The sequence below is a fragment of the Bacillus rossius genome, chromosome 3 (genome assembly GCF_032445375.1).
Source record: "Bacillus rossius redtenbacheri isolate Brsri chromosome 3, Brsri_v3, whole genome shotgun sequence".
In the NCBI taxonomy this organism is placed as follows: domain Eukaryota; kingdom Metazoa; phylum Arthropoda; class Insecta; order Phasmatodea; family Bacillidae; genus Bacillus; species Bacillus rossius.
Window position 1 is genome coordinate 129,684,603 of NC_086332.1, and position 24,939 is coordinate 129,709,541.

The 24,939-nt window shown below is 43.0% G+C and overlaps 1 protein-coding gene and 1 long non-coding RNA gene across 2 annotated transcripts in view; one reads left to right on the forward strand and one right to left on the reverse strand.

The window, feature by feature from the left end:
• LOC134531378 (uncharacterized) overlaps positions 1-24,939 on the reverse strand; it is a 74,459-nt gene that overhangs the window by 36,126 nt on the left and 13,394 nt on the right. The gene's annotated exons all lie outside the window — the stretch shown is intronic.
• LOC134531496 (uncharacterized) lies at positions 9,516-10,069 on the forward strand. The gene is made up of 3 exons (XR_010075013.1): positions 9,516-9,548; positions 9,649-9,730; positions 9,982-10,069. It is a non-coding gene; the product is annotated as an uncharacterized LOC134531496 (long non-coding RNA).

Sequence of the window (24,939 nt, forward strand, 5' to 3'; positions counted from 1 at the left end):
TGTCCTTGAAAAGGACATCAGGTCTCTGCCCTCAGCGCACTGTCCCACAGTCCGACGAGTGGCATGGAGGGGGCAGATGCACCTGCATGGACCAGGGGAGATAAGGGAAATTTTTGCAAAGTAAGTATTTCACCACCCCACCCCACCACCACATTTGCGGCCAGGGGACGCCAGGCCCCCACCACCGCCACGGGCGCTGTGGAGGGGGTAAAAGCCGCCTCACTGTCTCGACGACCGCGGAGCGGAGCGGTCGTGCTTCTTGCATGCTCCCCGCATGATGCATGTATACACATACAGAAATTAAAAAAAAAATGTATTACATACAAAGTTTTATTTACACAAAATAAGCATTACACACAAGTTTTTTAAAAAAAATTTACACAAATTCATTGTTTTAAAATATCTTTTTCATCAATCCACGAGTCAAACTCTGGTCCATGATGCAACCATCGTATTAAGGCCTTACCCTTCTTACGCCGTAACACTTTTTCAACGAGAAATGTATGTGGAAATTTAGTTTTCATAATCTCTTCTCCATAAAACGCCCCTGTTATACGTTTCCCTTTTAGATCCTCGAGAAAATAAATATGTGGATACGTATTTTTTATACTACATACACAAAATAATTCTCCAGTCCAATTCCCCTTGTAAGGCCTGTGAAAAATTCCGGGATTTTTCGAAATCCGCACAATGTCGCCGATATTCGCTTTTTTCTTTCGCAAATCTAGTGTATTCGTCTTAGAGTACACAGTTCGAAGCAGTCGATTGTCCTTTACGTCCTTTGGCTTGAGTTTCGTTGTAGAATGCACAGTAGAATTTTATTCTCGTACGAGTTTAGGAAGTAAACTCAGCCACTTGTAATTACCATTCGCTGTAAAATTCCTATATAGTTTATTCTTCATCGTACGAATCACACGTTCTGCCATTGACGCTTTGACACCGCTAAACGTAGAGTAGTGATTTATGTTGTACTTTTTCATCAATGCCTTGAATGATGCATTGTAGAATTCTTTCCCGTCGTCCGTCTGCAGTAACGAAGGTATTCGTTTATGATTCAAAATATTCGCAATGGCACTCGTAACTTCCACGGCGGTTTTTCCGTTTTAAGGGTCTAGCCCACAGGAACTTTGAATAGGTGTCTATAACTATGAGAATGTACCTGTAGCCCTTGTTTACACGCGAAGACTCAATCATCTCGATCAGGTCAGACTGCCAATTGTCGTCCAATCCTTTGATTTTTATTTTTCGTTGCAGATAATTACGTCTTGCTTGTCTATGCAACTCGCCCGCAATGGCAAACTTTGACATGATCACTATTCAATATATCCCGCTTCCCGTATTTCTTCAAGTGTGGAAGCGATTTCGTTGGTGTGCGAATAATTTCCCACGCTCTGAGATGCCTGCAGCAGTCTAAGACGATCAACTAATTCATTGGGGTCGTCCCAATATACATAGTCCAATTTTCTACCAGTGTCGAGTTTATAAAGTACAGCCCCTTCGATGTCTAAGAAAAGACTAGCTATCAAAGGATATTTCTCATGTTCATAATCTTTGAAACGACCCGTTTTCGGATCATTTTTTGCGTAAACAGCGTTGGAAGCATCTAACAATCTTCTATATTTTCGCAAATCCACCTCTGAATATCGCCGCGGATTTTTACGAAACAAAAGTTCGCATAATCTACGAATAAGTTTTATCACCTCTTTTCCACATTCAATAGTATCGTCGGACACGAAATGTACTTCCTTCGAACCAAGGACCCATTTACTACCTCGTTTATGCACGCTATACGTCGCATCCCTGTTTCGTGGCACATATGAGGCCAGGTACTCGCTCGCGAGAGGACCGACATCGAAACCTTTTTTATTTCGAGGTTTCTTCCTAAGAGTTCGACCGACACGAACTTCGTCTTCGCTACAAGTTACGTTGGAATCGTCTGTCAATTTTGGACTTCACTTTTGTTTGCCCGTGGACGTAGTTTGCGGCTCTTTTTTTATTTCGATTTTAGTCGGTTTCTCGTTTTCGACGTCCCCTCGCCTGGCTATGAAGCTGTCGAGACGGGTACTCAAGGGGCTTTAATTTTTCCTCTCTTCGAACCTCGTCGCTTAATCTGTGTTGCTTGGCAAGCAAGTACTTTGTTCGTATGGCCTCGATGACATCGTGCAGTTGCTTAGCCAAATCGGTGTTAACATCCATAATTTTGTTTTTATTTCGAAGCACCTTTAGTCAACAGATGTGAATTAAGTGTTGACAGAAGCGAATTTAGGTCATCGCGCCTTTGTGCATTCGAAACTTCGATCATGTCGCGAATTCGAGAATCCGAAGCTTCCACACGCTGGTCTATGTTAACATGGTACACTATTATTTCGTCCTTTGCTCGTTTTATTTCTTGACCGAGTAGCGAAATGTATTTACGTATTTCAGCATCATGTTTCACGGTGCTTAGTTCGGTACGTGGAGCTCGACTGCTACGTCCAAATTTAGAAATACTATGATTCATGTTTGATGATACACTTTTCGAAACCCTGTCTGTACCTACCCTTATATAGCGGCCAGTCCTTTACGATGACTATAAATCCGTGTTCCTCTTACCAACACGAGGAGCACATCTCATTGAATTCCTGAAACGAAATGTCGGTGTCTACGTGATCGTCTTAAGCGTGGTGTAAATTAAGTTCGTCCATGCGAAAAAGCACTATGACATTCGCATTATCACGCAGCAAATGTTTGGGTATTCTACCTTACGTCTGACACAGGTATATGCAGTCTACCTTGGCTTGTCTACCCATGGAAACGTACTCTTGTATTATGCCTTGCTTCTCACAAGCCACATCGTCGAAAACAAACACGGAATTAGGCTTTGCTTCGTCGGTAGACACCACATCGACGCTTTCGCTAAACGGAAAATACTCCATACCATCCACCGAGCGTAGAACGGCGGCCAAGCGCTGGTACTTTGGCTGTTGCAACGACTTGGAATACAAGTAAACGTTCTCGAACCGAAGACCGTTTGGCTCCTCCAATAAACTCAGTAAAACACGTCTTGCCACAGTTTGACAGTCCCGCTATGATGCAACGTACGGTAGATGGTAATAATATACCATGCCGCGATTCGTGACCGATAGTTTTATCATGTTGCGTAATGCAACGGGCAAACAAACATCTTGCTTGACTACCTTCATCGCTACTGACGTAAATTCTATAAGAGCAATCGTATTTATTTAAATTAGTTCAGTTGCATGTAATGTCTCGAAGAGGCAGGAACAAACAACACATCGGCGCGGGACTCGTAAACTCGCTGATAAACAATCTACCATTCGAGATACATATTCCCGGCTACAGATTCTGCGGCCCCGGCACGAAACTAGCGAAAAGGTTAGCTCACGGTGACATGGGCATTAAATCCCTGGACGAAAAGTGCAAGCAGCACGATATCACATATTCATTAAGCAAGAATCTGGAATCTAGACACAGAGCAGATCATATATTGGCACAGGAAGCCGAAGAAATAAGCAAATCGCAGGACGTGGGACTTTGAGAGAAAATCGCAGCGTGGGGCATATCTAAAATCATGATGGTAAAGACAAAATAAGGAATGGGTGCTCGTCGCCGGACCAGGTCTCGCAAGCGCAAGATACACAGAACCAATAAGAAAAAGGGTGGATTTCTACCGCTGCAGGTGCCCGCTATAGGTGCACTAGGTGGGATCGCAGCAGCCGCAGCAAATATTGCTAGAGCAGCCAACACTAGCAAGAACCAGCGAAAGCAGTTGCAGGAAGCACGTAGACATAATGCAAGCATGGAAGCCATTTCCATCGGTATAAAAAAAGGCGCAGGACTGTACTTACGGCCGCACAATGCAGGACGAGGCATGAAAAAAAGAAACGAGTAAAGAGAAAATCCTAAGTTCTCTACCGAAACGACCGCTCACCAACGTAGATTTAATCAAGTACGCACGCAAACTAAAATACCAAATTTCCGCAGCGTTTTTATGCCAGACACTTTGCCCAGCAAGCCAAACACACGTGAGTGCGACATAATTAATTTAGACACGTCGTCGGATCGCGGCACGCACTGGGTGGCATACATAAAGTCTGGAAAAAAGCTACTTACTACGACAGTTTCGTTAATTTTCGCCCTCCGCCCGAACTGCGATAGTACCTGGGCGGTCCACGACGTTGTTTTACAATTACAAAATGGAACAGAGGCCTAATCAAACAAACTGTGGTCACTTGTGCTTGAGATTTCTAACCAAATATGAAGTATGAAATATATGTATGTTTCTTTTCCTTATATAAAATAAACGTACAGTAGCGAAAATCAATCAGTCATGTCCGTAACACTCATATTGACAGGACGTAGCTCGCAGCTACGAGCCACATTCTACCCACCGCTGGACTTGAACGGAGAATGGAGCATCGGGCTCGTAGATTTTCAAACGTATAATGCCATACCGAACATTGACGAAGAAAACTGCAAAATGTGCTTCTTGAAAAGTTATGGAACAACAGCTCGGAAAGTTTCCATACCTACCGGTGCATACAAGTTGAGCGATATTACAAATTACATCAAGCAAGCCCTGTCTGCAAACACAATTTTCGAATTACGAGATAATCCAAACACGCTACAGTGCGAACTTTACTGCAGTGAAAATGTCGACTTTATGAAACCCGGGACCATAAGTACCATGCTCGGATTCGAACCGAAAATATACGCAGCCAAGACCTTGCACGTCTGCTCGTTACCGGTACAAATAATGTCCGTGAATGTAATATGCATAATCTGTAATTTGGCAAGTGGAACGTACCTCAACGGAAGACTAAAAAACATGCTACACGAGTTTTCGCCAACAGTTCCGCCCGGATATAAACTGGTCGAAGTACCGCAAAGTATCATTTACGCCCCTGTGCTCGCCAAAACAGTACACGAAGTGGTAGTCAACATTGTCGATCAAAACGATAAACTAGTATATTTTAAAAACGAAGAAATTACATTACGTCTGCACCTGAAGAGATGGGACTGATTTTCAAGACCTATAAATCAAATAAGCGACACGAACCCAGGACCAGTCTGTTGCGAGGCCGCGGCACGCTAACACCTCGTAACATTAAGTATCTCCGCAGTTTAGGCTACAAAGTTCACAAGCATGGAAGATTATTTAAGCGTGTCAGAAAAAGCTCAGTTTAGCGATGATGTAAATAAATTTTAATATCACTGCTACGCTCCCTACCTCCAAGGGCCGTACATGCCCGGTAGGGAAATACGCATCCCGGTACAGAAACAAGACGTTTATACTCTACCCTGCCAGTCGTTTATTCGTATAAGAGGCACGCTGACAAAGGAGGACGGATGACATCCCACAACTGCATACTTCGGACAAAACGGAATATTGCATTTATTCGAACGAGTTATTTTCGAATTGAATAATATTGCGATCGAAAAATCGTGGGACTTGGGCATTACTGCCACGATGAAAAATTACCTGTCTCTAACACCGATCGACCTGAGCACGACCAAAATCACGGGTTTTGGAATGGAACCCGATTTAAAAATTCCCATCTACGAATCTGGAAAATTCGAAGTTAGCATACCGCTTTCGATGCTTCTCGGCTTCGCGGAGGATTACAAGAAAATATTAATTCAAGCCCGCCAAGAACTCGTGTTAATTCTAGCGACATCGCACCTGAATGCTGTCGTGGGTGCACCTGGAAACGACCCCCAGCCGGTCGCAGTCACCGTCACGAGCACCGAGTATTTTGTTCCGCACATAACCGTCAGCACGAAAGAAAGGGTCAGACTTTTAAGTTACGTCAAAAAGGACAAGACGGTTCAAATTGCGTTCAGGAGCTGGAATGTCGTAACGTGCCCCTTACTGACTCAGAATAGACGCAATCACTGGGTCGTCAAGACATCGAGCAGTACAGAAAAACCTAGGTATATAATATTAGCTTTGCAGACAGACAGACAAATGAACCTCAAGACTGACAGATCTAAGTTTGACCACTGTTTTATGGAAAATGTAAAATTATTTTTAAACAGCGAAAGCTACCCGTACATGGACATGAACATTGATTTTGAAAACGGCGGTATTTCCTTGCCGTTTCACATGTACACACAGTTCCAATCTTGTACCACGGACGAGAATCGCACCCGATCCTGAGTCCAGACACATACAAATCATTGGCTCCGCTAATTGTATTTGACGTGAGCAAACAAGACGAATCGATTCGCAGTTCTATGATTGATTGTCGATTGGAAATTTCTACGAAAGATGACGTACCGCCACTCACAACAGCGTACTGTCTAATCCTACACGACAGAGTAATTAATTACGATGGGTTTAACAGGTCTCGTGAAAATTTTGAACTAGATATTAATACGACTGCATGTGTCTTTACATCATCAGTTGGTTTCAGGATGGTCTGTAACATGCAGGGTTTCCAGAGCCAAAACGGCTTTGTTCTCAAGGAAATTGCCGTCACTCACGACGCCTGGACTCGAACCCGCAGCTTCCGGCCCCCGTATCCTTGGAAACTACTAGACGAAAAAAGCAAACGGTCGAACGAATGGTTATGTAAATATTATCACGGCCTGGAGTGGGACAAAGGGTAAATTTCGTACCACCAAGTCAAAAACACTATCAAGGATATACTACTGCAAAACGAAATAATCTACATTGCCAGACCTGAACAGAAGAAATGGCTACGAGAACTGTGTGACGACGAATCAGCTGAAATCGTAGATTTGCAGGATAAATACGGCTGTCCTTCCCTGCGCAAACTCTGTTCAATGTACGAAGCTAAGCATCCAAACGACAAGTTTGAACGTATCTGTGCCAGCACAAACTCGCAGCTAATGCAGAAATGGCACTCGCAGCAGGAATAATTTTTTTTTTAAAATATTGGCAAACCCGATTTTTTTTTCAAATAGTGGCACACCTGAATTTTATTTATTTTTGGTATAAATAGCTCGAAAACCATGCTCTATCAATCAGTTAACGTTCGGACACGATGACGCCATTCCAGCCGGAAACCGAGTACCTGAGTGCGAAACCAGACTACAGCTGTATTGAATACAGTTTTCAAGACGAAGAAGAAAATTTACGCACATATACGGAAATATGTTACGGTGGAGTATTACATTTCCTAATGGCTCATTCGCCACACAGTTAAAACCATCACTATAACAAATAAACTGTACCGGTCCGGATACGTGCGTCGTGTTTAACCTGAGACCAACAACCGTTCTTCCATGCACCAAGCAAGAAATTCTTGGTACAACTCTACACGCATCCGACTGCATGTCTGAATACTGTTGCGGTATTGACCCAGACACCCCGGGCTGCAGTGAGCAGCCGAAACCCGTGTCTACAAGATGCAGCGACCGGTCCAAACTCGCCGCTTCGAAGCACAGCGACCTGCCCAGTCCGGAACCCAAGTCTTACAAACCCAGGACTAGGACTCGTCGTCGACCCTCTCCCAGACTCGAACCGACAACTCGTCGCCGCAGCATCAAGAAACTTGGATTGAGCGTCGATACGCCGCAGATATACAGTGATAATGCTACGGACTTTTACGAATTTGATACTGTAAAAACCATTCGTAGCGCCCTGTGTTCTGTACTCTCCGCCTTGTTAGACGTTTTGAAGCAATAAAAAAAAAGTTAAAACTAATGTTATGTGTTTTTATTTATCCTTCCGATTATAAATTAATAATTTGCGGTTGAAAAGGTAATCATATCACTAAAAAAAAATGGTATTTTAGAGTCAGGTATTTAAATATGAAAGTGTTGAAAAAAAAATTCGTATAAAAAAACGTAATTTATATATTTTTCAATAAGTTAGTATATTTTTTCCTTTGGAGCAAAGTGGGTATCGTGGTGAATCTTCCAGCTGCCAGGAGCTGAGTGATTCTGATTGGCTAGTGAATATCCCCACCATGCCGTCGGTCCTAGGCGGGGATTGTCAGCCTCCCTCCCGATTTCCCCTACATCCCACCCAATTTTTCCCCCTGGTTCTCCTCCCGTATATATTTAAAATCGCACCAACCATAGCACGCAAATCCCTTCCCACCTTTCCCCTCGATCCTCCCCCCTCGACCCCTCCCCCATTTGCAAAAAATCGCGCTGACATCGCAGTGGCTCCCACGCATCCTGATTGGCTTGAGCGTATGACCAAGGGGGGAATTTCCCTATAAATTGCCGTGTGAAACGACGGGGGTTTCACTTTTGGTCTTGCTGCCATCACCGCATGTTCCCGTTCGAGCTTCGTTGCGACTATTTCCGTTTCTACAACTACAGCAGCTTGGTGAGAACAACTTCTCCGTGAATTTTAACTTTTAAATTTTGTCGTAAATTTTAACTTTCAAATTTTTCCGAACGTTTCCAACTTTGAAATATTTCCGAACATTTCCAACTCTGAAATTTTTTTGAACTGTAAATTTTTTAACTTTTACATTACGGTCTCGCGTGTGTGTACGCCTTCGCTACGACCTTCACTCAGTCAGCAAGCCTAACAGCTGGCCACTGGGTGAAGGCCGCTGCTGAGCTAGCTAGTACATGATGTGGTGATAACACTCGAGCGAGCGCGCACGGCTGACGCGACGCCCGCCGGCTCCCCGGCCAGCCGGCCGGCAGAATGTGAGAGTGTAGGGAAAATATAAGTACGCACTAGGCATAGCAGTCGGCTGTTTTCGAAGAATGTTTAAGAAATTATTACAATTTCCGTCTCGTAATTTGTGAGGGTATTTATTTTTTTTCATGTCTAAGATTAGTACTGCTTAAATGATGTGTGCGAGTGGAACTGTTTAGAGCCTGCATTCGTTAGTTTCAGTACTACTATTGTAGAGTCGTGATTATTACAATTTTTTCTAGTCGAAATTATTAGTACCATCAGTTGCAGTATATTTCTTCTTGTAATAATATATTTCCCTGGCATACATGTTAGTTATTATTCATGCATGAACGACTTAGCTCGAAACAAATTGGATGCCGTGCACACCCGTGTCCTACCGACGGGCAGCGCGCGCACAGCGTCCCCTCCCTGCTTCAGCCCCCACCAGTGGTCCGCGGAGCGCTCCCCTCCCTCCTCCTGGACGGACTGCCCCCCCTCAACCTCGGCGCGTGTGGACCCTACCGACCCCCCGCGCTCCTGACCGTCCCCGTGCACGGAGCGATGTTTCCGTCGCGCCCTGCAGCTTACGTCTGGCTAGTTACCGGGCACCGCCGCATGGGGCGCTCAAGTCGCCCTGCCTGCCCCCTCGCCTGGCCCAAAAAAAAAATAACAGATGCACGCGCACTTGCTATCATAATCAAATAGAAAAAATAAAATTTGTTTGATATAAAAAAATAAAATTTATTAAAAAAACTAAATACATAAATATACAAAAAAAACTACGAGTAAATTACTATTGTAGTGCATTTACGTAAAAATACTGTATGTGTTGCAGGTATTCATTGCTTTTCCTTGCGTCGAGCTACTCCCCAGTGTGATCCGCTTGGAAAACGCCTGTCTGCCCTCTGGAGTCCTGCACCGTTCCTCTTCGTTTCCGGTCAGTACATAAAACATAAAATTTTGACGTCTGGGGTTTTGGACTGTCTTGAAAAAAAATTCCTAGTACTAAGCCAGGCGGTCTCTTTTCTGTGTTACAGGTTCCTGTGTGCTGTACGACGTTCCAGCCCTCCTCGTTGTGCGTGCGAGCAGTACACACAGAGTCGTTCCTGCATTCTTCTAGTAAGTTGAATTTAATTTTTTTAATGCGTGGGTAGTTGTTTCTGCGTGGGTGTAGCTGTCTTTATGCAAGTGTATTTTGTTTGTGCGTAGGTGTGGTTGTATTTATGCACGTGTATTTTTTGTGTGCTTTTTTCTGATGTTGTGTGTGTGTGTGGTTGTATTTATGCACGTGTATTTGTTTGTGTGTGTGATAATTATGATGTTCTTGTTGCTATAATTTTTCCGTTGGTGTTACAAACTTCATCATGAAGAGGACTGCGTCCATGGCCGAGCCCTCAACATCGGGAGCCCTCCAGCCCTCGACATCGGGAGCCTGCCAGCTTGTGTCATCTCAGGTATGTGCACCGTCACCAGGGAATGGGTGTGCATACTGTGGCAAATTGTTTTCTCCTAGCCATAGTGCTAGACGGCATGAGCGCATCTGCGCAGCTAATCCTGGCTGTAATACAGCAAGCCAATGTCATGTCTGCGGTATGACACTAAGTCGCAAAGATAGTTTGGCCCGCCATATGAGAACGTGTGAGGGCACCGTCGAGCACAGCACATGCTCAAAATGCCAGTTTTGCGATCAGACATTCAAATATAGCCGTGATGCCAGACGCCACGAGAAGAGCCAGTGCTCATTCAATCCTGGACGTATTAGCTATAGATGCGTAAAGTGCCACGGCAAATTCACACATAAAGATACGCTGTTTGTGCACATCAAGACGTACAATGGCCTGGCTCCCAAGAGACGGTGCGTAGACGCGACCTCCGGCCTGCAACAGCCCGGCCCCAACACTCGTCCGCAATACGTGGCGAGTGTGCCTGACCAGGCACAGCGAGACTTGGAGGCGCAAGCGTCTGATCAGGCTCAGGTTGACTTGGAGGCAGGCGGTACCTGGTTCGTTGAGGCGGAGAGCACGTTCCGCAGAAATTTAAAGACCTTAGTGGCAGTCAACAATGGTGCGACAAAAGATATTTGCACGTACCTGGGCGAAATGAAAAATAACTTGATAAATCGCATTTACCAGGCAGTATGTGAAAATGGCCCAGTGAAGTTCAATGTATGGCTTAAATGTGATTATGCCAAGCCCGCTCCCTTCGATGAAGGTGTAGACAAGAGGGCGTTCAAGACAAAGAAAATACCCATCAACGTAGAGAGCAACATTGAAGAGGCAGTAACAGAATGCATTGAGAAAATATGTAGGGAGGAAGACGAATATGTCAGTAAAGGCTCGGGGTGGACTCTGTCTGCAGTAAAGAAAATTCAGCTCTGTTTCAACAAGTTAGTGCCTCTTCGAGTCTCCTCTTACATTGATCTGCCTGCTGTCATCAAGAACTGTGAAGCGTGCATAAACCCTAAGAACCTTGTGCCGTTTATTGGTATGATTGGCACAGATTTTAATTTTTAGGCTCAAATTTTCATTTTTAAATTTTTTACATTTTTATTCTTATTTAATTTTTGTCAGACTTCTGTACACTCATATCAAACCTTTTTTATCCTAGTTCTCTTTCCCTGGCTTTCGGCGCACACTAGTGGCCGTGTCCTTAAGTCTCTCCCTCTCTCTTTTCTTTGGCCGCCAGAGAGCACACTTGTCCCCCACCCCTTTAGCCCCATGCTGGTTGCAAGTCACCTAGCGCGAGATTTGCGAGTCGAAGTTAAACTTAGTTCAACTGCGCCTCTATAGAGCGCGCGGCGCTCGACGGCTATAGAGGTTTTTACCAAGCAACAGACCTTCGTTTTACCTTGCCTCGGACGTCTTCGGCTCCTTTCGGCGCTGAGCCATATCTCCCCCCCACCCTTTTTCGGCCTACCGGGTCCCAGCATCCTTTTTTTTTTTAGACGATCTAGCCGCCATGATGGATTAATGCGCGGGCTGTTGGTCTGAATACATCGGCGTCTCTGTCGAACTGCTTCTTGAATAATAAATCGCGGGCAGATCTGCCTTCTTCTGCGCTATAGGATGTGATCGTCTTGGCCGAGGGAATTTTTCCCTAAAACTTTTCTTTGTCTTCTGTTAGTTAGTCAGCCAACCCGAATAGCTACGTTTTAGTTGTGCTTCCGCGACATCTCCGCGATGCGCGTCCTAACTGGCGATCGCGCAACATGAATGGAATCATCTGTCATCACCCTGCTTCGGTGAGTCTTTTGCATTCAATATTTCCCCCAATTCGCTCCCTTTTAGCGGGCTTTTGCCTGATTGATGGTCTGTCTGCTACTTGGTCTAATCTCTGTCGATATTGGACCTTGTTGCAGGCAGGGTGCAAGAGATACCTACCGATTGAAGAAACACCCCCGTCATCCGAGAGTCACCCCTCCACAAATGGTCGTGATTGAAAATCAATTGAGTGAACCCCAACAAAATTTATTATGCTCTTCCCGCCAAATTTTACCTGGTCGTGAGTTCTGAACGACAAAATTTCATTAATCTTGGTGTGCCGGTGTACAGGGGAGAAGTTTTTGTGAACTATGTAAAGTTATATCTTCAGTAATTATGACTCAAGAGGAATTAACCCTTATTGGACATGGTGATATTGTAATTTTTTTTGCATAAGATTCAAAACCAAGGCAATATATTCTAACTATTTTGTAAACATTTCACTATGGCTAGAACCTTGTTAAATTTTCGCTAGTTTCGCGGTCCGGACTCGCTAACACTATAAATTGTGTTCATGTTTTCTTCATTAATGATTGCTAAGATGTTAAAATGCTAATTTGTTGATCGATGGTTAATCTGCCTTGATATTTTCTGGTAAAATCTAATTAAAGAAAGATTATGCACTACATAAAAGAATATTAATATAAATAAACCAGGAAGCCTATAGATCACATGACTTATTTTGTTGTTTTTATTTAATTGAGTACCTATATGTATATTTCTACCGATCCACTGACTCCCAAATGGATTGTTTGTAGGGAGTTTCTAAATTGTTTTGTTCCGCGCCTCGTGCCACCTCTGGTGATGTTCGAATTTTATGTGAATTTTGTAGCTTGTTGCTCAGCTGTTTCCTAGGACTTTTAAGAGGTGTTATAACACTAAAAATCAAGGGCACGAGGGGCGTTACAAATTGGTAGCAGAGCATGGTTTGGTCTATAGGCATACCTAAGTCAAGTAGGCATACCTAAAATAAAATATAATATATATATTTAAAATAAAAAAATATAATACTTTTTGGATTTAAATTTTGTATTATTAACATTGTGAACTGATCACTGGTACACCCTGTAGTTATATTGCTGTTAATATTTAAAAATTATATTTGAGTTTTAACGTCCCGCTGTGACTGTGTTTGCGCGCGGTGTTAGACACCGCGCGGCCCAGTCGGCGCTACGTCCCGTGCAGGCAGCGCGCCTTATCTCCCGCGCGTGTCATTCTCCCTGTCTACCACTTCACCCCTCCCCTTCAGCCTCACCGGCTGTTGGAGGCAAGGTCATTCCGTTGCCCACCACGTCCGGCAGCGTAGACAATGCGTTGCAATCTAGTTTGATCCTCACGGCCGACAGTGCCCTGAGTTTGTCTAAATTCCTCCTTTTATCATCCGTGTTTTTTTTATAACACATCCGCCTGCAAACCAGGCCATCTTTGTGAAAAACATATACATAGAAGTCCTTTTGGACATTGTGGTATTTTTTGTCTCTCTGCGCTTACGCGCGGTATCATGTTACTCTCATGTTCAGGACTGCCAACCTGACGGCTACCTTTTCCTCCCTGTTGTCCACATACCTTGTGTCGTTAATAAGGCAAACCAGTTTTCGTACCTACCACGGACTTCAGTTAGCACATTACATATTGCATTTTTGCTTCCTATTTTAAATTTAAGCAGCCTATAATTTCCTTTTTTGAAATATAAAATATGTTATATAAATATTAAAATTAAATTTAAGTATAACTTCATTTTGTTTTGAGCACATAATATTTAAATGTTGTGTTATAGCTATATATCTATACATAATTATATTTAACATTTTAAGAATAATCTCAAGTTAAGATTCATAACATCTAAATGGGGTCTAGAAATTACTTTTATAAACATTCTTAATTCAATAATCATAATATAACTTTACACCAATTATTTAATATTACAACTAATGTAAGCATAATAATGCTATTTACTCTTGTCCCAAGTACTTAATATTTACTAGATGCAATCCATAAATTCTACAAGAAGTTTATTTTGCAAATTTATCTAAGGTTAGAGATAATAATTATAATGACTACAATAAGAAATAGGATTTCATCGTAAGCTATACATACATATTTACAGTCAATTTAATTTTAAAATTAATGTATGCCTTGATGCATTTGATTATTGTTTATTACTTTTCCAATATTTGTATCCATCAAGTAACTAGCACTTTTGTTCTGATGATATTTTTGATCACCTAGTGAGAGGTGTATTCATTTTAGCCTTCGCCGAAAGGTTCCTAAATTAAGTTGTTGTGGTGTAGGTAAATTAACCACATTTTTTTATCAGCTAGTACGGAGATGATGATTGACTAGGACGTCAAGTGCATTTATTTACGTTGACTATATTAACCAGTAACTGAACTGTATATTCATAGTTTCTCAGACTGTATTGAGTGTTAACTAATTTTGTATTATTGTTTCAATAAGATTTCTAATTTGTTTTATTTTCATTAAGAATTAAATTTTTTTTCACTGTACAGCTACGTAAACAATTTGAGCACAGTAGCTGATACCTTTGTGCATCTAGATATTTAAAGTTTTTTTTATTCTATTAATTGTCTTACACACTCTCCCTAAAATTAGTAGCTATTTTACATCATTATGTTAATATTATTATACTTTGTTTTTGCAATTGTGACTTCCAAGGTGGCATTAAGGTTTAAATTTTGTGTATTTCTAAAGTCGAACTAGGTCACGCTCGCCACAGTGCAGCACTATATTCAGGCGTTAAATCGCGAGAGGTCCTCTGAGCCAATGAGCCAAGACCTGGTCCTCTGAGTGAAACATCTCATGACCGTTTTCGAGTGTTCTTTGGGTTCCATTCCCACCACTCATCTTTGGACGGCCTATGTTCAAACCCCCTCTCAGGCAGTGTAAACTTTTGTGCCCGCCATGGAAGATCCGACGGCGAAATTAATTAATTTAAATTTAGTTATGTTTATTAGGATTATAATCTTAAATGTTATGATAATATATATATTAATTAAATTTGAGTGCGAGGACTAATATTAATTAATATTTAATTATAATTACAATTAATAATTAGATAACTTAACTTTTAAAATATAGTTGACCAAATAAAATATTTTTCAGAATATAAATATTATGGTTTTTACACAATCTGTGTTTGTTTTAATCTTTTTCTAAATTCATTTAAATTCGTTGATCTTTCGGGTTTCGAACCCGAACTAACTCAGGGTGAAATTCCCTCGTGGGTATCTTTGCTTCAGCCTGTTGGTCTGATCAACCATCAGAGCTTGAACATATTGGTCCTATGTAAGTTAACAAATGTAGTTTTCGAGACTGAGGTGTACTTAGCTTTTTGAGTAAGTATAAAATTATATAATTTAGTTTGATCCATCGTCAGAGTGTGCAGGGCCTGACCCATGCCTTCGACTTCTTATGGACAAACAAATATGTACAGGGGTTTTCATTCCCATTTAGTTTGTAAGTTACGGGTCACCATACCCATATACAGGGGTTCCAATCCCCATATATCGCTGAGTGCTCAAGGACGCATTTCCCTTGTTTTGGCCTCAGTAATTTCGGATTTCCCTCACAGTGCCCACTTTGTGAAACTACACGATGTCCAACATCTGAGATCAACGTGATTCAATATTTACTTTATTAACTAATTATGTGTGATCATTATATATAATTTTAGATTGATCAATGCTAAATATTAAGATTTTATTTTGAGTCTCTTGACCTAAAAGTATTTTATTCTTATTTAATTAATTTTGCACCCATAATAATTATCTATAATTATAAATTTTCTTTAAGAATAAGAATTATTCTAAAAAATATTTTTAAGTGACCCAACTTAGTAATTGAGATTATCTGTAAGGTATGACCACCTACATTAACCAATAAGTTTATTCATTTGCCTCTATCTCGACCCTACTCCCTCTCTTAACTCAACGCGACTGGAGGTGCCGACGCGCCACAGCCGTACGTCAATTGTTAGTAGTAGTATACAGGCGAACCTGGTAACTCGCCGAACTGAAATGTTATTTTGTTGCATTTGTTTTCCCCTGTGCTCCGCATTCAAGCGGGGGAGTATGTGCCGTTTATTGGTATGATTGGCACAGATTTTAATTTTTAGGCTCAAATTTTCATTTTTAAATTTTTTACATTTTTATTCTTATTTAATTTTTGTCAGACTTCTGTACACTCATATCAAACCTTTTTTATCCTAGTTCTCTTTCCCTGGTTTTCGGCGCACACTAGTGGCCGTGTCCTTAAGTCTCTCCCTCTCTCTTTTCTTTGGCCGCCAGAGAGCACACTTGTCCCCCACCCCTTTAGCCCCATGCTGGTTGCAAGTCACCTAGCGCGAGATTTGCGAGTCGAAGTTAAACTTAGTTCAACTGCGCCTCTATAGAGCGCGCGGCGCTCGACGGCTATAGAGGTTTTTACCAAGCAACAGACCTTCGTTTTACCTTGCCTCGGACGTCTTCGGCTCCTTTCGGCGCTGAGCCATATCTCCCTCCCCCCCTTTTTCGGCCTACCGGGTCCCAGCATCCTTTTTTTTTAGACGATCTAGCCGCCATGATGGATTAATGCGCGGGCTGTTGGTCTGAATACATCGGCGTCTCTGTCGAACTGCTTCTTGAATAATAAATCGCGGGCAGATCTGCCTTCTTCTGCGCTATAGGATGTGATCGTCTTGGCCGAGGGAATTTTTCCCTAAAACTTTTCTTTGTCTTCTGTTAGTTAGTCAGCCAACCCGAATAGCTACGTTTTAGTTGTGCTTCCGCGACATCTCCGCGATGCGCGTCCTAACTGGCGATCGCGCAACATGAATGGAATCATCTGTCATCACCCTGCTTCGGTGAGTCTTTTGCATTCAATATTTCCCCCAATTCGCTCCCTTTTAGCGGGCTTTTGCCTGATTGATGGTCTGTCTGCTACTTGGTCTAATCTCTGTCGATATTGGACCTTGTTGCAGGCAGGGTGCAAGAGATACCTACCGATTGAAGAAACACCCCCGTCATCCGAGAGTCACCCCTCCACAAATGGTCGTGATTGAAAATCAATTGAGTGAACCCCAACAAAATTTATTATGCTCTTCCCGCCAAATTTTACCTGGTCGTGAGTTCTGAACGACAAAATTTCATTAATCTTGGTGTGCCGGTGTACAGGGGAGAAGTTTTTGTGAACTATGTAAAGTTATATCTTCAGTAATTATGACTCAAGAGGAATTAACCCTTATTGGACATGGTGATATTGTAATTTTTTTTGCATAAGATTCAAAACCAAGGCAATATATTCTAACTATTTTGTAAACATTTCACTATGGCTAGAACCTTGTTAAATTTTCGCTAGTTTCGCGGTCCGGACTCGCTAACACTATAAATTGTGTTCATGTTTTCTTCATTAATGATTGCTAAGATGTTAAAATGCTAATTTGTTGATCGATGGTTAATCTGCCTTGATATTTTCTGGTAAAATCTAATTAAAGAAAGATTATGCACTACATAAAAGAATATTAATATAAATAAACCAGGAAGCCTATAGATCACATGACTTATTTTGTTGTTTTTATTTAATTGAGTACCTATATGTATATTTCTACCGATCCACTGACTCCCAAATGGATTGTTTGTAGGGAGTTTCTAAATTGTTTTGTTCCGCGCCTCGTGCCACCTCTGGTGATGTTCGAATTTTATGTGAATTTTGTAGCTTGTTGCTCAGCTGTTTCCTAGGACTTTTAAGAGGTGTTATAACACTAAAAATCAAGGGCACGAGGGGCGTTACAACCTGGAAGACAACGAGTGCTTCAAGTGGGCCATACTGGCGCGGTACGTGGAGGGGGTTAGTCCTCAACGTGTGGACAAGCTCTATTTCGAGCTTGAAAACAAATTTGATTTTTCAGAATTGGAGATCCCTACCCCTCTCCATCAAATCGAAGTATTTGAGAGGAACAACAAAGAAGTGTCCGTCAACATGTACAACATTGATGAGAACGACAAGATCGCGCCAGTGCGTGTGGGGAAGGAAGAAAAACGTCATCATTTCGACCTCCTGTTGCTAACGTCCGAAGATAGTAACTCTCATTTCTGCTATATTAAGAACTTCTCAAGACTCGTCAGGCCCCAGATCACAGCCCATCATGCGAATATACATGTCTGCAAGAGGTGCTTCACGTACTACGATGACTAGCACCGAGTTTCAGGGCTGACAGGGCAGCAGTGTCTCGATGCGCACAAGAAATTCTGCAACACCCATGCTCTCGTGCGCGTCGAGATGCCTAAATCTGACAAGAACGGCCAGCCCCCTGTCATGGAATTCAAAATCTATCACCACATGACAAAGATGCCCATCGTCGTATACGCAGACTTTGAGGCCATGCTCGTGCCCATCTCATCATACCGGCCGGACCCCCAGCAATCAATTACACAGGCCTACCAGAAACATGAGGCATACAGTTACTGTATATTTGTGAAAGTCGACAACGATATAATCCCAGCCACGCTCACCACCTCGCTGCCAAAGGAGCCAATTCTGTACAGGGGGCCCGATGCTGAGGCAAAAATCGTGGAGGACATAGTCAATATTGGGAATCAGGAGAAGGAAATATACGAGACGAGCCTGCCCATGACGTCGCTGACGGCTGAAGAGTATGCCCGGTTTTCCGCAGCTTAACAGTGCTGCTACTGTAATACAGTATTTACGGCTGATAATTATAAAGTCAAGGACCACGACCACTTCAGTGGAAAGTACCTTGGTGCCGCCTGCACAACCTGTAATCTTCTGCGCAGGCGACCCAAGAAGCTTGTTGTGTACTTCTACAACCTGGTTTATGATGAAAAGTTTATCATCAAGAAACTGGGCTATGACAAGGAAATATTTATTATTCCCCACACGCAAGAGAAGATGATTACATTTTCAAAAAGTCTGGGCGAAAAATTTACGATACAGTTTATTGATACTTTCAGGTTCATGGCACGAAGTTTGGCGTCCCTTGCATCGTACCTGCCAGCTGACAAATTCAAAGAGACTTCAAAGTATTTCACAACAGAAGAAATGTCCCTCGTCACGAGAAAGGGTATATTCCCCTATGATTATGTTTCCAGCTGGGAGAAACTGGACGAGCCACAACTGCCTGCAAAGGAAGATTTTTACAATGTACTAAATTACAGCAATGTCAGCGCTGCCGATTACGAGCATGCGCAGGCGGTGTGAAACAAGTTCGGCTGTGTGACCCTGGGCGAGTACAGCGACGTATATTTAAAGACGGACGTGCTGCTTCTTGCAGACTTTTCGAGAACTTTCGTCAGCTCTGTCTCGGCACGTACGGGCTTGACTGCAATCACTACGTCAGTTCCCCAGGGTTCATGTTCGACGCAATGTTGAAACAGATGCAGGTACAGCTGGAGTTGATGACCGACTACGATATGTACATGTTCGTCGAAGCTGGGATCAGGGGCGGGGTGGCACAAGTGGTCAAGCGCCACTGCAAGGCCAACAACGTCTGCCTTCCCCGTACCTACGATCCCAGCCAGTCGTCGAAGCACATACTCTATCTGGACGCCAACAACCTCTACGGATGGGCCATGTCGCTGCCGCTGCCAGTCAGAAGCTTCAGGTGGGTGGGCATGGACATTGACGTGATGTCGATACCTGACGAGGGGCAGATGGGCTACACCCTTGAAGTCGATGTAGAGTATCCGTCTGCCCTCCACGAGGACCACAAAGATCTGCCGTTCCTCCCCGTCAACAAGTGCCCGCCCGGCTCGAGTCAAACTAAATTAATGACAACTCTCGAGCATAAGGAAAATTATATAATTCATTATAGAAACCTGAAGCAAGCTCTCCAGCACGGACTGCGAATTAAAAAGGTACACAGAGTCCTGGAATTCAAGCAGCGTGCCTGGATGAAGTCCTATTTTGAAAAAAATACATTAAAGAGACAACATGCTAGCAATGACTTTGAGAAGGAGTTTTTCAAGCTGGCAAATAATTCCTGCTTTGGCAAGCTTATAGAGAATAAATTCAAGCGGCAGAGTATGGAACTTGTATGCAGCGAGGCGAGGCTCCGAAAAGTGATTGCCAAGCCAGCGTTCCAGAATCGAACCATTTTGGACGAAGACCTATCGCTAATAAAACACCAACATGAGAAAATTTATCTTGACCATCCTATATACGCGGGGTTGTCGGTTCTGGACTTGTCCAAGACGTTGATGTACGATTTCCACTATGATGTGATGAAGACAAGATATAAAAACATCACGCTGGCTTACATGGACACGGACAGTTTCATCTACGAAATCAAAACGCGCAATTTCTACCAGGATCTGGCCGACGACTCTGCGCTCATGAGTGTATTTGATACGAGCGCGCACCCCATTGACCAACCCTGCTACTCACCCACCAATAAAAAAGTGGTGGGTAAGTTCAAGGATGAGTGCAATGGGGTGGTAATGGAGGAGTTTGTCGGCCTCAGAGCTAAATTTTATACGTACAGATATGGGGAAACGATTACAAAGAGAGCAAAAGGAATTCAGAAATGTGTAGTAAAAAATAAAATATTATTTGAAGATTTCCTCGAGGTCCTGGAAGAACACACAACAAAGCGCGCGCAAGTCCGGTCCATAAGGTCACACCAAATGACATTATATACAGAATGTACGAATAAATTGGCACTCTCATGGCACGATGATAAGCGGCGAATATGTGATGATGGTATTCACACATTACAATATGGGTACAATGGTTAATGTTATTTTAATAATACCGCAGTATTTATGCAAAAATGAATTTGATTGCAAAAAGGTATTTTTTTTTCCTTCCACAAAAAAACCAACTGAACTAATAACATGAAATGTTGAAACTGGTGTCTGTGCTCGTACGTTTCGCGCAGTGTTCTCTGACGGTGTCCCAGGCTGTTGTGGTAGCCGAGAAGAAGACCCTGACGGGAATCTGTACCGTGATGTACGAGTATGGGACTAGTGTTAGCCACTTGGTAGCCACCCATGTCTCTGTAGTTTTGGTGTACATAGCCTTCGTCGATGGATTTTGCATCGTTGGTTTCCTGAGTCCGCTTGTTGTAATTTTGTTGCACCTACACTGTTTCGTGGTGCTCTTTTTTTGTTTATTTTTTTGCACCTAGATTTTTGGTTTTCTGGTGCTATTTTTCCTTGATATTTGCACTCCACACTGTTTCGTGGTGGGGTTTGTTTTGTTCATGCACCCACACATGCTGTTTAGTTGTGCGATTTCTTTTGTTCATGCACCTACACACACTGTTTCGTGGTGCGATTCGTTTTGTTCATGCACCTACACACTGTTTCGTGGTGCTTATTTGGTTGGTTGGGATGGAAGTGGTTGTGTTTATGCATCCTCGTTGTTTGTGATGCTGCGCTCTCTTGGTTGGTTGGTTGGGATTGAAGTGGTGGTTTAATGCATCCTCGTTGTTTGCGATGCTACGTTTTTTGGTTGGTTGGTTGGAATGGCAGTAGTGGTGTTTTGCATCCTCGTTATTTACGATGCTGGGCTCTCTTGGTTGGTTGGTAGGATGGCAGTGGTGGTGTTTTGCACCTACGTTGTTTTTGTGGTGCTGTGCTCTCTTGGTTGGTTGGATGGGATGGCAGTGGTGATGTTTTGCATCCTCGTTGTTTACGATGCTGCGCTCTCTTGGTTGGTTGGTTGGGATGGAAGTGGTGGTTTTATGCATCCTCGTTGTTTGCGATGCTACGTTTTTTGGTTGGTTGGTTGGGATGGCAGTGGTGGTGTTTTGCACCTACGTTGTTTTTGTGGTGCTGCGCTCTCTTGGTTTGTTAGTTGGGATGGCAGTGGTGGTGTTGTAGCCTCTCGTGTTAAACACACGAGGGGAACAAGGAGTAGGAAGGGAACAGAGTGTGGCGAAAAGTCATCGAAAGCTATTACAACTGAATACATTTATTACTGATCATACAATAAATTATTCATTACAACATTAATGACGAAAACGTAAACAGTTGCTATTTGCGGCGTGGCTCTGATTCGAAAGTCTGCGAACAGAAACATTTAACAATTATGAGATTCGTGAATGCAGCTTAACACATCGACTTTACAATTGCCCGTGCTCTCATACTTGGCACGCCGCTTGGCGCTGGGTACACCGTCAAAAGAAAAGCTAAGTTACAATGTACATAAATTCCCAGACTCTAAAAGAAAATATATTGTTGACCTCTGTCAATGAACAAGTTACCAAACATCAGTAACTAAAATAATACTAATTGTACACAAGATGACTAATATATATAGCATGTATTTATGTAGGTACGCAGACCTCTAATAATTACTCTAACACCTCGTCGACTCTTGTCGACACGTATTTCTGCGGGCAAGTCGATGCATGGATTACCAGTGACTATCTGCGCAAACTATCTTAGCGCGAGCAATGCTCGTCGGTGTAGGCACTGGGATTATTCTTCGGGTGTCACTGCCGGGTTTCGCACCTAAGTGCTGTAAGTCCAGTCGGTAGTCAAGTCTTTCCTCGGGACTCACAGCTCACACCGCCGTCTCCAAGCCTTGCCTCCGTCACCACTGCCCCTCTTCTCAGTCTAAGTTTTCTATCCACTCGGTTTCTAAGTGTCTACGACGAAACAAGTTATTTACGGGCAAAAGCCCGGCCTGGCCTCTCCTCCTCCACCTCCTGGAACTGAACCCGTGAGGACGTACCAAGAGCACTAACTTTTCTTCTTTGCTACACCCAGGTTACCTCGATGAGGACCCCTGGGTGGCTTGGCCTCAGATGTACTTCACTCCTCTGAATGGTATATCATACCATTCGCCTTTACCTGAAAATAACTTGCCCATTCTGTTTTCACCGCCGTGCCAGCAGCCAGAATAAAGCTTTGTCAAGATGATAATATGTTCCTTGTCCTTTTTGAGTCCACTCATAAAAACACGGCGGTAATTAATAAAACATCCTTTCTTTCCTTAGTGAGGTCACTCACATGCCACTGTGACAGGTCGGTTGACCTGACCCTGACACAGTACCATGTAAGGGCACAGACCTCACTTCCTTCTGGTGTTTCTCTTCCACTCTTTCTGTGACTGTTCCTTAGCCTTTCCTTGTCCTTCTTGCTGTCTCCGCAGCCTCACTCCTCCTCCTGCTTTCTTGTTTCCAACCATAGCTTTCTGGTTCCGTCTTCTTTGAGTACATAGTTAAAATCTCGGTCATTTTGTTAAAATACTGGATACATGGAATGTCTTCTTTTAAGATCTTTGTTGTCCACACATAAAACTTTCCTTCCAAGTCTCGAGCATAAAAACAAATGGTCCACAGATTAAGATTTCTCATTTTTTCGTCCAATAGTAAAATATTTGTTCCTTTTTCTCCTCTTCCTCTTCTCTCTCTTTGGGTGGTTTCTGTCTTGATCGGTTGTCTTGTGGTAAGCTGGTCTGCGGTGTTCCTTCATTCTCTCTTTACCAGCCGGTAGCCTGTAAAGGGTTTTGTATGATCGAATACAAAACGTCCGAAGGTCCGTTCCGCTTGCTTTTTTAGATCTTGGAAATCCAGAGGTATGCCCAATCGACCAAAGTTTACTTGCAAGAGTTCCTTGAGTTCCTCGACATCCAGGGGTAGGTTGTTTCTTGCCAAGAGATGTTTATCTTGAAGTGGAAGGTTTGGGAAATTTATCTTCCCCCCACCCTCCATACTTCTTACCACTTCAGCTATTGCTGCATTCTGGATGTCACGTTCGTCAAGTCTTGCAAGCCTCATGTCGTATTCCCATTTGCTGTAGATCATGGCTGGGTCAATACCTCCGATTTTCTGTTCTTGAACCTTTATTGGTTCTTGCTTAGATATTTCTGGTTGTTCAACTTCGTTTTCTCCTTCTTTCTCCTCTTTAAGCTCGTCCTTCATCTCTATGTTATTTGTGGGACCTGGTTGGACTGTTACTGGCGCATTGACTTTTTTGATGTAGTTATGCACTGCTCTTCTCTCTTGAGATCGTCTTTCTTTACCGGTTACTTTTTCAGTGTGACCTTCTCTGACAAAGCAGAGAGGTTTCCACTGAAAGGGCCATAAAGCAGGTGCGCATCTTTTATCAGCCATCTTGTTCTTCAAATTGGCCTTCTTGTTCAAACCATGTGTCAAACTGTTCTAGTCTTTTGCCTAGCGCCAGCACATATCTTTTCCAGATTCCATAGCTTTCCTTGTTGCTTAGCATGATCCTTATTTTCTGGAGGTCACAGTTGACAGCCTCAGCTTCTCCTGCTGCGATGTTTCTCAGGTCGTTAGCTTTTTCGCATTCCAGTAGTACGTGCATGGCGGTGTCAGGAACCAGGCAGGTTACGCACATTGGATTGGCAGCCAGGGCCATACTGTGTAACTTATCCTTGAAATTACCATGGCCAGATAGATATTGCGTTACATAGTGTTCTGGCTTGATCCATTTCCTCTGAAGTCTTTCCCTGATGTTCGGGAATATCGTGTATGTATGTCTGCCTTTGTCACTGTCGTCCCATCTTTGTTGCCACTGATCCAGCAGTAGTTCCTTTGATGTCTTCTTATCGGCAGGTGTTATCGCCTTTCTGGATGCCAGTAATGCCAGTTCTCCTCTTTGCTTGACAACCAAGTCTATTGGCGGTATTCCAGCAATCACCTGTAGTGCCTCTGTCGACACAGTTCTGTATGCTTTGGTGATTGTGATCAAGGTACTTCTTTGTGCCGAGATCAGTGGCCTTATCTTATGACAGTTTTCCAATTCCTGGTACCAGACAGCCGCTGCGTAGCACGTAACTCCCAGAAATACTCCCTCGTATATAGTCTTCAGCGTGTCAAACTGCAACCCCCAGTTAGAAGGTGCGACAGTTCTTAGTTTCTGGAACAATGTGATAGCTTTGGTGCTAATATTCCTTATGTGACCTTGAAACCGTCCGCGGACATCAATATGTACACCCAGGTATTTCAATTCTTTGACAGTTCTTATTGGTCTTCCCATAAATCGTATTGCAGGTGGTCTGTTTGCACTGAGTATTCCTTTGAGCATGATGGCTTCCATCTTATGTGGGGCTATTTGAAGTTTACATTTGCTTGTCCAA